Here is a 12,891-nt window from a genome sequence, read left to right on the forward strand (position 1 = left end):
ACATAAACTCATGCTACCTGACATTTTCAAATAAAATATTTATTTTTATAACTAACATCATTTGCCAAAAATAAGCAAGCCCTTGTTATTTATGTTATTAAAATGCCCTATGCCCCAGTAAAGGTCTTCCATATAATATGTGAATTTTTCTAGCTTTCGTTGAAAATGTAGACACTGGAATGAAAGAAAAAGATGGCAATCATGACAATTAGGTTCTAGTGTTCCTGATTGTATGGCAAAAAGAGAAGTCATAAAATGTCTTTGCAGACATGTAGTAAAAGAATATGAGGTTCCAGTGATCTCCACCTAAACTATAATCCTGTAAAAAATACATTTTCCTTTTTCATAAATGAGCACCGGACCTCACTGAGATACTCTAATTGAAGGCTTTCTGTGATTCATTGAGATTTACTCATTTTAAAATGCAAGATTACATTAGTGCCACATTAGGTGACTTCTATTTATCTCTAAATCTTTTACTTATTCTCTGCAAGTCTGTATCATAGAAGTAATTTAATTTTGCCCTAGGGAGACTATTTCTGTTTTCCAGAGAATAGCCACACACTGGAGAATTAAGATCAGGTATTCATGAAATATATGCAAAACACACTCAGACTTATTACCCCATGGATCTACTAAAGGAGATTTAGTGTGGAGGAAAGATATGTTTATTATCATTTGCTGTACATTCACAGGGAGATTGATCAAAAAGAATGTACTGAGTACTCAAGAATTTATAATTATGGTAGGCCTTTTATCATAACACATGAATGTTTTATTCAGTCTGCATTCATACAGTCTGCATTCCTAGAAAGACCTACAGAATGTACAATGATGGGGTTCAAACCCTCTATTAAGAGGCAAAATATAGCTATTAGTCTGAATTTAGAAATATTTGACCCGTAAGTTTTACTCTGAACCACCCTCAGAAGAGGCCCCAGAAAATATTTACAGCTGAATTAGTCACTAGGATTTGTCTCTTTCTAGTGAAGATAAGGCCCTAAAAGAAAACTTCGCTTTTCATCTGACAGCCTTATTTTATTCTTGGATTAAGAACATGGCTTCTAGGGGCTAGAAGTCCCTTGTCCAAACACTCACAGGGGATGACATAAATAAGAATTTGACTTAACTCATAGGCATCTTTTATAATTCTAAAGATAGATGCAAATGCAGATACCCTGTCTTAATTTAGTTCTTCCCTTGGGATGCTTGGGGAAGTATGGGTCTCCTCTACAATATCCCTTAGCAAGACAGTAAGGGGCTATTTCAGAAGAAAGTTCTTTGTGTGTGAAATGGAACTGAGCTTTGGCTGACATGATCTTATTCATAGTTTTGAGTTGTTTCTATAGCTGTGTGCAAACTGATGACCTTGAACAAGTAATCTCCAGTGATATACTTCAAGTTGAAAGAAAAAGTGTTGAAGTGGAACCAAAGTGACTGAATGTAGTCACTGAGGCAAACATCAAGTAGGGCAACACTCAAAAGGGCAAATATGAAAAAATAACACTTCTTTTATTATATTGCTTTTCTTCAGAAAAAGTCATACAGTATTTTAATGTTATTTCTCCAACCTAATTGCAAATAGTCGGGTTTCTCTGACAGAGAATTGTAAGTGAATCATTTTCTCTCTCAAAGCCATAGGATGATTACTATTAATTAAATGCTGCAAAAATTATCCAGTTACAGAAATGCTGTATAAAAGGCTGTTCTTTAAAAGTTCCTGATAGTGTAGCTTGTCCAGTTCAAGCCAAGAGAGTAAAAATAAGGTCAAGATATCTCATTTTCCATTTTTGCCTTGCAACAATACAGATAATAATGCAAAGCATGATGAGATGAATTCAGGATAAATGATCTGGCCAAGTCCTTTGAATACAAAGAGACAAATATCAGGAGTTTAATCCTTAAAGTTATATAATTTATTAATTTAAATTATATAAAAATTCGAGGCATGCATGAAACATTAAACAACTATAATACACTCTCCATAATAAAATGATTCAATAGAACATCTCTGGGAAATTAAGCTTTTATTTTATACTTAAGAATTAAAGCTTCTCACTTGCTTATATTTTTCTTCATCACCTTCCCACCACATTCTTATTATTAGGCACACTGAGAATATTTGCTTTGAGTTCACGTGAAAGATTTAGTGCTATCTGAACAGACACCTGCCTGTTAATCAAAATCAGTAATTGACCTATGGCTGTAAGTAGTCATTCAACAAGAAGGTAATGCAAAAAAAAAAAAAAAAAAAGTAGAAATAAAAGAGGCTTTTAATTCTCCTTCACTTGTCCACTCAGTTAATCAGTACCTGAAGGACCGATCACTGCTACTGTGGCCCTAACATGCCATCAGCGTGCTTAGGATTTCTTTACTTAGGCTCTGCTTTTTATTCACAGCTATCATGTAAAAGGTGATAAACAGAGCAATGTGATAATAAAATTTTATTATTATTTTCTCTCTTTTGGCTCCAAAGATCAGTTTGAGAGTCTCAGGTTTTTACTTGGCTTACTCTTGCTTTAGAATGAAATAATCTGTTATAAATGCCTTTGTCAAAGCCAGAGGGCTCTCTGCTTGCCAGCTGTCATTCAGTATGTAGGAAAGTTCACTTGGCATTGTTTTCCCGTGTCAAGAAGAGAGCAGTCCCTCTAAGAATCCTGATTCTCCTTTAGCCAGATCAAAAGAGGGCTGCTCCTTCATGGGCTTGTATCTATTAAGTAGGATCTTGCAGGGCCCATCAGCCCCATACCCTGCCTAGATTCTAGTTCTATTTCTCTATATCAAACTGTGTAATTTTATATTGTATCCTCAAACACAGATAGTCCTCACTTTGTTCTGATACACTTGAATTTCAGTTACTTATGGTTTAGTTAAGTAACACCAGTCCCCCAATAACAGGGTTCACATATCGGTTATCATAATGTATTCCCTGTGAGTAATTACATTAAGCACAAATTTTACTACTAACTCTTCAGTCCACAAGTCATTACTTAACAGATGCACATCACCATAAATAACTCATCGTGTCAATTCTATCAAAGTCTGGAGGTGATCATTATCAAGTTCATGCACAGGCTTTTGTGTTTACTCTCTGTCTCCTAGTGATAAGCTTGCTATCATTTTACAAAAAATAGAAAGGATAATTGAAAAAGGAAATTGGCCAACAGAGACGTAAGCGTAGTATAAAAAGGGAAAGTGATAATACTAGAAGCGAAATTTGAATAGCATCACAGACTTTCATACCAAGTTAGTTGAGAATTGCCTCTGGAGATTCAACCTCATGCTTTACTCCCACTACAGGGATGCCTGTTCAAGGGACATGCAGGCCGAGCTTGCTCTGAATACATCAAAGAATGCTCTTAGGTAGAAAAGCAGGTAGAACAGGAGGTTGCCCGTGCTGTGACATTGCAAACTTGCACAGAAACTGCCCACTCCAGCTGCTGATAAATTAGATTTGGGTCAAACAAATGTGATGTTTGGCACTAGAAATTTTCAAGAAAAATACAGTAGAGGTTTATTTTCTTCTATAATAACAGTCCTAAAACTCTTTTTTTTTTTTTGGAAAGGGCAATAGTAAAAGTCATAAGCTCTGTGGATCACCTTGTGTGTTTCTTTCTTGCAACCACATGACCACTGCAGAGTGAAAGCAGCCGCAGATAACAGGTAAACGAATAAGTGAAACCCAGTGAAAGTTTATGAACATTAAAATTTGAATTTAAAAAAATAAAAATTTCATTATGAATTTTTTTTTCCAATCATTATGATGTACAAACTATTCTTAGTACATAAACGATACAAAACAAATGGTAGGCTAGATATGGTCATAGTTTGACAAACCCTGCTTTTAAAATATCCATAAATCATAAATTATTAGGAAAAAATAAAGATTAAAAAGCTTAACAAATGTTCATTCGTCGTAATAATTTACTTATTTATGTCTTCTTTTTTTTTTCTTTTTTTGAGATAGAGTCTCACTCTGTCGCCCAGGCTGGAGTGCAGTGGCGTGATCTTGGCTCACCGCAACCTCCGCCTCCAGGGTTCAAGCGATTCTCCTGTCTCAGCCTCCCAAGTAGCTGGGATTACAAGCACCCACCACTACACCCAGCTAATTTTTTTAATTTTTGGTAGAGATGGGGTTTCACCATGTTGGCCAGGCTGGTCTCGAACTCCTGACCTCAGTTGATCCGCCCTCCTTGGCCTCCCAAAGTGCTGGGATTACAGGGGTGTGCCACCACACCTGGCTTTGGTCATAATACTTTAAAGAGCTCTTTATTTTTAGAAAGAAATTAATTAAATTTTCAGATAGCAACTTGTATATCTGATTTAACTTATCAAAGTGGCCTTCCCCTCTACATAAAATATCAGCACTGTCCCCTCATTTTGTACTCTCCATTCCCCCATGTTTACATTATACTTCTGCATAAATAATCATCACATAAACTATTTTTTTACTAACTTTTTTGCTTATGGCCCCATTAATAGAACTTAAGCTAAAACACGGCAGGAATTTTTATAGTTTTGTTCACTAGCACTAAAAACAGTGACTAGGCCAGGCCCAGTGGCTCATGCCTGTAATCCCAGCACTTTGGGAGGCCAAGGCAGGCAAATCACGAGGTCAGGAGTTCGAGACCAGCCTGGCCAACATGGTGAAACCCCATCTCTACCAAAAATTAAAAAAATTAGCTGGGTGTAGTTGTGGGCACTTGTAATCCCAGCTACTTGGGAGGCTGAGACAGGAGAATCGCTTGAACCCTGGAGGCGGAGGTTGCGGTGAGCCAAGATCACACCACTGCACTCCAGCCTGGGTGACAGAGGGAGACTCCGTCTCAAAAAGAAAAAAAAAAAAAAAAGAACATTGACTAGAAATTAGTAGGCACTCAATGAATATTTGTAGCAGATTTAGATAACCCCAAAAGAATGAGTTTATAATCTGGAAACCCAAGAAACATATAAGGAGCAGACAGTAGAAAGGATACCATTTTAATTATATTTCAAAATTAATAATTTCTAATTATTGAAACAAACATTTTTAAAAGGTCATGTTTTTGATTTGGGAGAAAATACCAGCAGCATTATCAGAAAGTGACATTGTCTATTCAACACATGAACACCTAAATAAATAATTGTATGGTACAATTAAAATTAGTCAGACTTCCAAATATATGAAGTCATTACTTATTTCTACCTGCACTTCAGAGGTGGGCATTGCAATGGTCACCAGTAGAGATTCTTGAGTCACTTAAAGGAAATAGCTCCAACAGAGACACTTACAAAAATATTGCAAGTTATGTGCAACAAAAATACCTCAAATTACAACCTTATAACAATAGGCCAAGCATCTATTAAGAATAGTATAATATTTGTGAAAATAATGATGTGTATAATTGCTGTAAAATATACTCAATTATATTAACCTTATAATATAGAATAACTGGTTTAATATAATTACCTGATGATGATTAAATTGATATTGATATTAAAATTTTAATGCACATAAAATTTAGAAAACAATGGCTAATAAATATAGTGGGTTTAAAATATATATATATGCAATTCAGTTTTTCAAAAATATAACTCTATGTTTTTATAACTGCACTTATTTTGCTCATAAACTTTCTTTCAGGATTAACTGTTAAGACATCAAAAGTTCGCTATCAAGAGCTTGCATTTTAACTATATTTGCTCTGTGAAGACATAGAAGCCTCACCTCCAATGAATAGATGTTTAAGTGTGAAAGAATTGCCACAAATGAATAATATATGTAATAATATTTCAAAGTAAGGCTGCTTCCATCATTTATTGAATCAGCATTTGGTTAAGTTGTTAACTTACAACAACTTAACATGTAACCCCGTGGTCTTGCATCAGCATGTACCTCAAAATGTCCCAAAGAAATAGGAAATGTTATTACTCTCATTTTGCATATGAGAAACACCAACATTTAAAATACTTAATTACCCTACTAAAGTTTTAAGTGTTACACAACTTTTCCAATTTTATTAAAGTAAGTGAATATCATGACCCAAAGGTATTTGGGGTTGTTGGTGAGGAGCTAGGCTCTAAAGTCTATATATAAGCCAAAAATAATAAAATAATTAAAGTTGTTTTTTAAAAAATTATTTACACTTCTAATAAATTCATATTAGAAATTGGACTACACATATATATATAAATGCACATGTAGCACCATCTATTAATACTTTAAATCTAGTGTGGAAATCTATTTTTAGCTCGGTGTTTTGTTTATGATACAAAATAAAATACTTTGTTTTCTTTTGTATAATTCACTCTTATACAAAATACAAAATAAGTAACTGTATTACTCTGTTCCCCACACTACATGGATACTGGGACTTTCTGAAGCATTAGCATTTTCACTTCTCTTACCTCTTGCTTGCTTACTCCAGAGAAACTGAGCTTGGTATCTCTCTAATCATTGAAATTTTTTCTTTCTCTCTCTCATATGGTTGGATTCCTTGAGTAACGTTTATAGTTGATATGACTCCAGTGTAATAGAGTCAATTAAATGTTCTTATCCATTTGGGTATTTATTCATAAATTTCGCTCTCAGTATTAAGTCACCTTTTGGTGTGTATATCATTATGTGTGTGTGTATATATATATGTGCATATATATATGTATATAATAGTCTACAAGTGTATGTTTGTATTTCTGAACCACATTAAGTGCTGCATGTTCATAGAAGCATCCTTTAAAAGTCAGACATCAAGACTACTTGAGTGTGAAACAGTGCTAACATAAAATTTTTCAAAAGCTTAGACATTAAATAAAAATACATCCTATAATTCTGGTATAGCAAAGAATGTTTCTATGTATAAAATTTCCTGAAAGTCCAGGTTGTTACGCAACATATGAAATGTTATTAGTAGAAAAGACCATGAAAAAGCAAATAGATTTATTAATAAACAGCCATAATGAAAATAATACTATGTTGTAATTCACTCAGTGACATATTGACACAGTTCCCAAAAAGTAAGACAATATTTTCTCTGATGTTTTTCATGAATACGTTTTTTACAAGGTGAGTGACTTATAATTCAGCATATACGTGCAGTGACCACAAAAATACTTGTACATGACTGTTTACATCAGCTTTATTTATAATAGCTAAAAGTGAAAATATTTCAGGTTTTCATCAACAGGAGAATGGATAAACAGATTACTATTAATTAATTAAAAAGAAGATAGGGATATGCACAACATAAATGAATTCCAAAAATAATATGCTAATTGAAAAAATCTTAGATAAAAGACTACAAAATGTGTGATTTCCATTTATATGAAGTCTACAAATAGGCAAAACTAACGTAGGTTGAAAAAATATTCAAAGGAATAGTTGTCTCTGGAGATGTGGAAGGTGAAATTGACTGGGAAGAAATATGAGTGTGCCTTCTGGGGTAGCGGTAATGCTCTATAATGTTTAGTGTTTGGGTTACATACCTGTATGCATTGTGAAAACTCACTTAAAGGACCACTTAAGATTTGCACATCTCAGTGAATGTAAATTTTGCCTAAAATATCTAAAAAAAATTTGAAATCTAATGATAATATGTATCCAGATGTGTTTAGGATCAAGTTCATTCATGTTTTCAATTTTGAAATGCATTAAAAAATTGATGAGTGATAGAAAAATGATGGATACATATGTGATAAAGCCATGTTGCATACTAGTAATGATATAATTTAGATGAGAATATGGATGTTAACTATATGATTGTTTCCCACTTTTTAATGTTTAAAAATTCTATAATAACATGTTGATAAACATGATTAAAAACAGCTTTTTTCTACATAATTGAATTGGTCAGGCTACTGAGAAGCCAGCGATGGGAGGATTTTAAAGCACGGTGAGATAAGCAGGGGATAAAAGAAGAAAGACATCAAGCATAAAGCAATGTATGTGTATGAGTAGTACTGTGAGTGGAAGGGAGCTTCAGATCTGGGGTGGTGAGTGGTAAAATATAATAAAGTTTAGAAGTATACTGGCAAGAAATTTTTGATGGAAAGAAAATAGGAAAAACCTGCCAGTTAAATTAGGCGATGAAGAATAGTTTTGTCATGGGCAAAGAATATTAGTCCTTACCTGGGGAATGGGGATCTAATGAAGGTTTTTATTGTATTTTATTTATATTTATATTTTGTATTTTAATGATCATGCTAAAAGTCATGATAAATTAATTTGATAGTAGATAGCTGGGTGGATGGGACTGGAGAGAGACTGGAGATAGGGAGATCACTATCTAACGTATTTCTGTGTTGTAAGAACAAATAAATCCATTTAAGAAGCACATGTTTTATCCCAGGACTACAGGGCTGAGGTGATAAAGTTTCAACTAAGGTAGTAGAAATGCTGATGTAAATCAGACAGCCCTTGATAACTGATTAGCTACAGAGGGCGGAGCAAATCTGATAACTGAAGTCTGAAGCCAATTTGGATGGAAATATTGCTGATAGGGTATATCCCAGATAGTATATTAATAGTTCTCTGACAGTAGGAAATATAATGACCTTGTATTGAATTACAGAACTTTTATTTGACATTTATACAACATATTATGGCCTAGAAATACTTACTTACAGAAAAAAAAGATTTATTTATTTTGTGTCTAAAAGTTGCTTTTGTTAAGTGAACATTATGTTAAGTGAACTAAACCAGGCACAGAAAGACAAATACAGGATGATCTCACTTTTGCATAGGAGCTAAAAAAAGTCAAACTCATAGAAGCAGAGAGTAGAATGGTGGTTACTAGGAGCTGAGAATCTAGTGGTGAAGACTGGAGAAATGTTGGTCAAGGAACACAAAATTTTAGTTAGGAAAAAGGAATAAGTTAGAGATCTATTATATAATAGATCTCTACGACATGACTATAGTTAATAACAATGTATTGTCTATTTGAAAATTGGTGAGATCATGCCTGTAATCCCAGCACTTTGGGAGGCCAAGGCAGGCAGATCACTTGACGTCAGGAGTTGAAGACCAGACTGGCCAACAGGGTAAAATTTTGTGTCTACTAAAAACACAAAAAAACCCATGGTGGTGGGCACCTGTAATCCCAGCTACTCAGGAGTCTGAGGCAGGAGAAGCCCTTGAACCTGGGAGGCAGAGACTGCAGTTAGCCAAGATCCTGCCATTGCACTCCAGCCTAGGGAACAAGAGCAAAATCTGTCTTTAAAAAAAAAAAAAAAGAAAGAAAGAAAGAAATGCGGAGAGTAGATTTTAGGTGTTCTCAGCAGGGAAAAATATTTGAGGCAATTTATATGTTAATTATCTTGATTGAGCCATTCCACAATATATACATATTCAAAGTATCATGTTTTAAACCTTAAGTATATAAAACCCTATTTTTAAATTGAAAAATAAATAAGAGTTGTTTTTTTCACGTAAATAATGTGTTCTTTTAAGAGAATATATGGCCGTGAAATTTAAATTTTATAAACGAGTGTTTAGGATACTTATAGTAAGATTTTTATTTTAATAAGAATATATTAATTGAGACCTTTATAAACTTGTATTCGTTTTCTGGACATTCATTTTCTAGACAAATGAATTTTGTCTAGAAAAATTTTCTGGACAGTCATATGTACATTTTTGGACATTTAAAGATACTAATTTCATGGTTCTTCATGCTTATAATTAGAATAAAATTTTAAAATGTGGGCTGAATTTTAATGTAATATCTGTTACATTAGATTTTGAAAACATGTTATTAAAAGGTAAATCTCAATGGAAATTAATAAAACAGAATTTGAAAATAAGGTAAAATTATAATATATTTATAATTTTGGTATATAAAATTAATTTATAAAACATGAAACGGAAATAAACATAATAGAACATATTTAATTTTGTCAATTATATAATTTCTTATATTTCAAATATGTTTTCTAAAATCATAAGATAAGGTTTATTTATCTGGCCTGAGATTTTTTCCTTCACACACTGCACTTGAGAACTGATTCTAATCTTCAGTAAAATTTTAAATAAAAATAATATAATAAGAATTAATGTATGTCAAGTATTTAGCAGGCCTTTTAAAAAAGTCATTCTTAGTGTCAGGGCATGGTGGCTCACGCCTGTAATCCCAGCCCTTTGGGAAGCCAAGGCGGGTAGATCACGAGGTCAGGAGATAGAGACCATCCTGGCCAACATAGTGAAACCCCGTCTCTACTGAAAATACAAAAATTAGCTGGGTGTGGTCGTGCGTGGCTGTAATCCCAGCTATTCGGGAAGCTGAGGCAAGGGAATCTCTTGAACCCCGGGAGTCAGAGGTTGCAGTGAGCCAAGATCATGCCACTGCACTCCAGCCTGGCGACAGAGCAAGACCCTGTCTCAAAAAAAAAAAAAAAAAAAAAGTTATTCTTAGCACATCTCATCATTAACAGGTTAAATGTGAGCAAAAGAGCAGAAGAAATAATACAAATTTTGGAATTACACACAATCCTAGATTAAAACTCTACTTACTAAATGGTAGAAACTAAAAAAGTTTCTTAATCTCTTCAAATTCAAAATGAGCTTGGAAAATACTCTCAAGAGAAGTTCGTTGTTGGAAGTAAATAAAATTTTGTATATGGTGGTGTTTGGAAGGAGGTATTTATAATATACGTCATTGATGTGAAAATGGCAGATAAGATACGGGACTAACTTGCAGCTCCCATTTGGATGGACAGAACAGCGTGAGGAGACTCACATAATGAATTTTTGCTCTAACAACTAATGCAGGAACATAGCAAGAAAACCAAAGGAATTCACAGACCCTTTGAAAGAAGTGGCTTGCCACAGCACACTCCATGAACAGCTAGAAAACTGTGAGTGCCCAAAATGTGAGAGGGGAATGTCAGCCTCCAAGCACATACGCTTACCTCACTAGGGTCTGAAAATCCAGATCACAAAGGAAGTATTTAACCTTATCTAGAGCTGAAACAAATGTAGACAGCCAAGTGAAATATAAAAATAGAAGAAGTAGGATGAGCCCTGTAGGCACTCTCAGCACCCAGAGAAACCACTTCTAACTTTATCTCACGGGGTTCTTGGGGAGGGCAGCCAGTGGAATTGGGAACAGACCACAGGGAGAAGGAAACCTCCCGCTGAACTTTCTAATAATTTTGACTGAACACCAATATTCCTGGGTACAATCCAGGGCGGAGTGCAAATGGAAAGTACAGGCCATAGGAACACAGAGGCTAAAGCAAGTGGGGAGGGATGAGGCCTAAAAACCTTGCTTGCTTTCTTGGCAGGGAGGTTTGTAGCCTGGGGCAAGATCTCAGCCCTGCTTATCAGCTGCCTGGATATAAACTCCATGCTGATGATGAGGCAAGGTGGGAATAAGGCTGGCCTTGCTGGCTGTGTACCACCTGGGTGAGGCCTGTCATTGCCAGCTTTCCACCACTTCCCTGGCAACCTGTATGATGCAGCAGAAGCAGCCATAATCCCCCTGGGAAAGTGACTCCATTGGTCAGAGAACCACACCTCCATCCCCCACAGTGGCCACAGCAAGCCCTGCCCAAGGAGAGTCTGAGCCTAGATATGCCTAACCTTGCACCCACCAAGCCTTTCTCTACCTGCTTTGGTAGTCAAAATGAAAGACATAATCTCTTAGGAGCTCTAAGGCCTCGCCCATCGCCTGAGAAACCCAAAGTATACTTATCCAAGAAATCTTAGGGCAAGCTTACATCAGCTGATGCTCTCTTGAAAGTGCCACCTCCTGGCTGGAGGCCAACAAACTGCTAGCACAACCAGCATTTGAGGAAACCAGCACAATAACACAACTACAACCAAGGACCCTCACACAATTCACTTCACTCCCTTACTACCTCCGCTGGAGCAGGTGCTGGTGTGTATGTCTGAGAGACCTGAAGACAGATCACATTACAGGACTCCACAGACTCTCCCCAGTACCACCCCAGAGTACAGTAGCTCTGCTGGGTGGCCATACCCAGAAGAGCAAAAACAATCACTGCAGTCCAGCTCTCAGGAAGCTCTATCCCAAGGGGAGGGAGGAGAACACCATATCAAGGAATCATTGTGCAGGACAAAATAATCTGAACGCAGCCCTTGAGCCCCAGATCTTTCCTCTGACATAGTCTATCCAAATAAGAAGGAACCAGAAAAACAATTCTAGTAATGTGACAAAGCAAGGAGCTATAACACCATCAGAAGATCACACTAGCTCACCAACAATGCATCCAAACCAAGAATAAATCTCTGAATTTCCAGAAAAAGAATTCAGAAGGTTGGTTATTAAGCTACTCAAGAAGGCACCAGAGAAAGGTGAAAAACAAGGTAAAACAATTAAAGCTATGAGGCAAAGCATCAGATAACCTATAAAGAAAAACCTATCAAATTAACATCAGATGTCTCAACAGAAACCCTACAAGCTAGAAACTATTGGGGTCTTATCTTTAGCCTCCTTAAACAAAACAATAATCGGCCAAGAATTTTGTATCCAGTGAAACTAAGCTTCATAAATGAAAAGATATAATAATATTTAGACAAAGAAATGATGAGAGAATTTGGCACTGCCAAGCCAGTACTACAAGAACTGCTAAAAGGAGTTCTAAATCTTGAAACAAAACCTCAAAATACACCAAAATAGAACCTCCTTAAAGCATAAATTTCACCAGGCTTATAAAACAATAATACAGTGGAAAAAAAAAAAAGAAGGTATTCAGGGAAAAACTAGCATGATGAAAAGAATAGTACCTCACATCTCAACATTAACATTGAATGTAAATGGTCTAAATGCCCCACATAAAAAAAAAAGAATGGATAATAATTCACCAACCAAGTATCTGCTATCTTCAAGAGACTCACTTAACACATGAAGACTCACATAAACTTAAGGTAAATGGGTGGAAAAAGATATTCCATGC

At 35.4% G+C, this 12,891-nt stretch overlaps 1 protein-coding gene across 1 annotated transcript in view; it reads right to left on the reverse strand.

Annotated features, from left to right (window-relative positions):
* Positions 1-12,891, reverse strand: part of KLHL1 (kelch like family member 1) — a 423,432-nt gene that overhangs the window by 118,608 nt on the left and 291,933 nt on the right. The window lies entirely within an intron of this gene.

This window comes from Pongo abelii, chromosome 14, assembly GCF_028885655.2.
Source record: "Pongo abelii isolate AG06213 chromosome 14, NHGRI_mPonAbe1-v2.0_pri, whole genome shotgun sequence".
Taxonomy (NCBI): Eukaryota; Metazoa; Chordata; class Mammalia; order Primates; family Hominidae; genus Pongo; species Pongo abelii.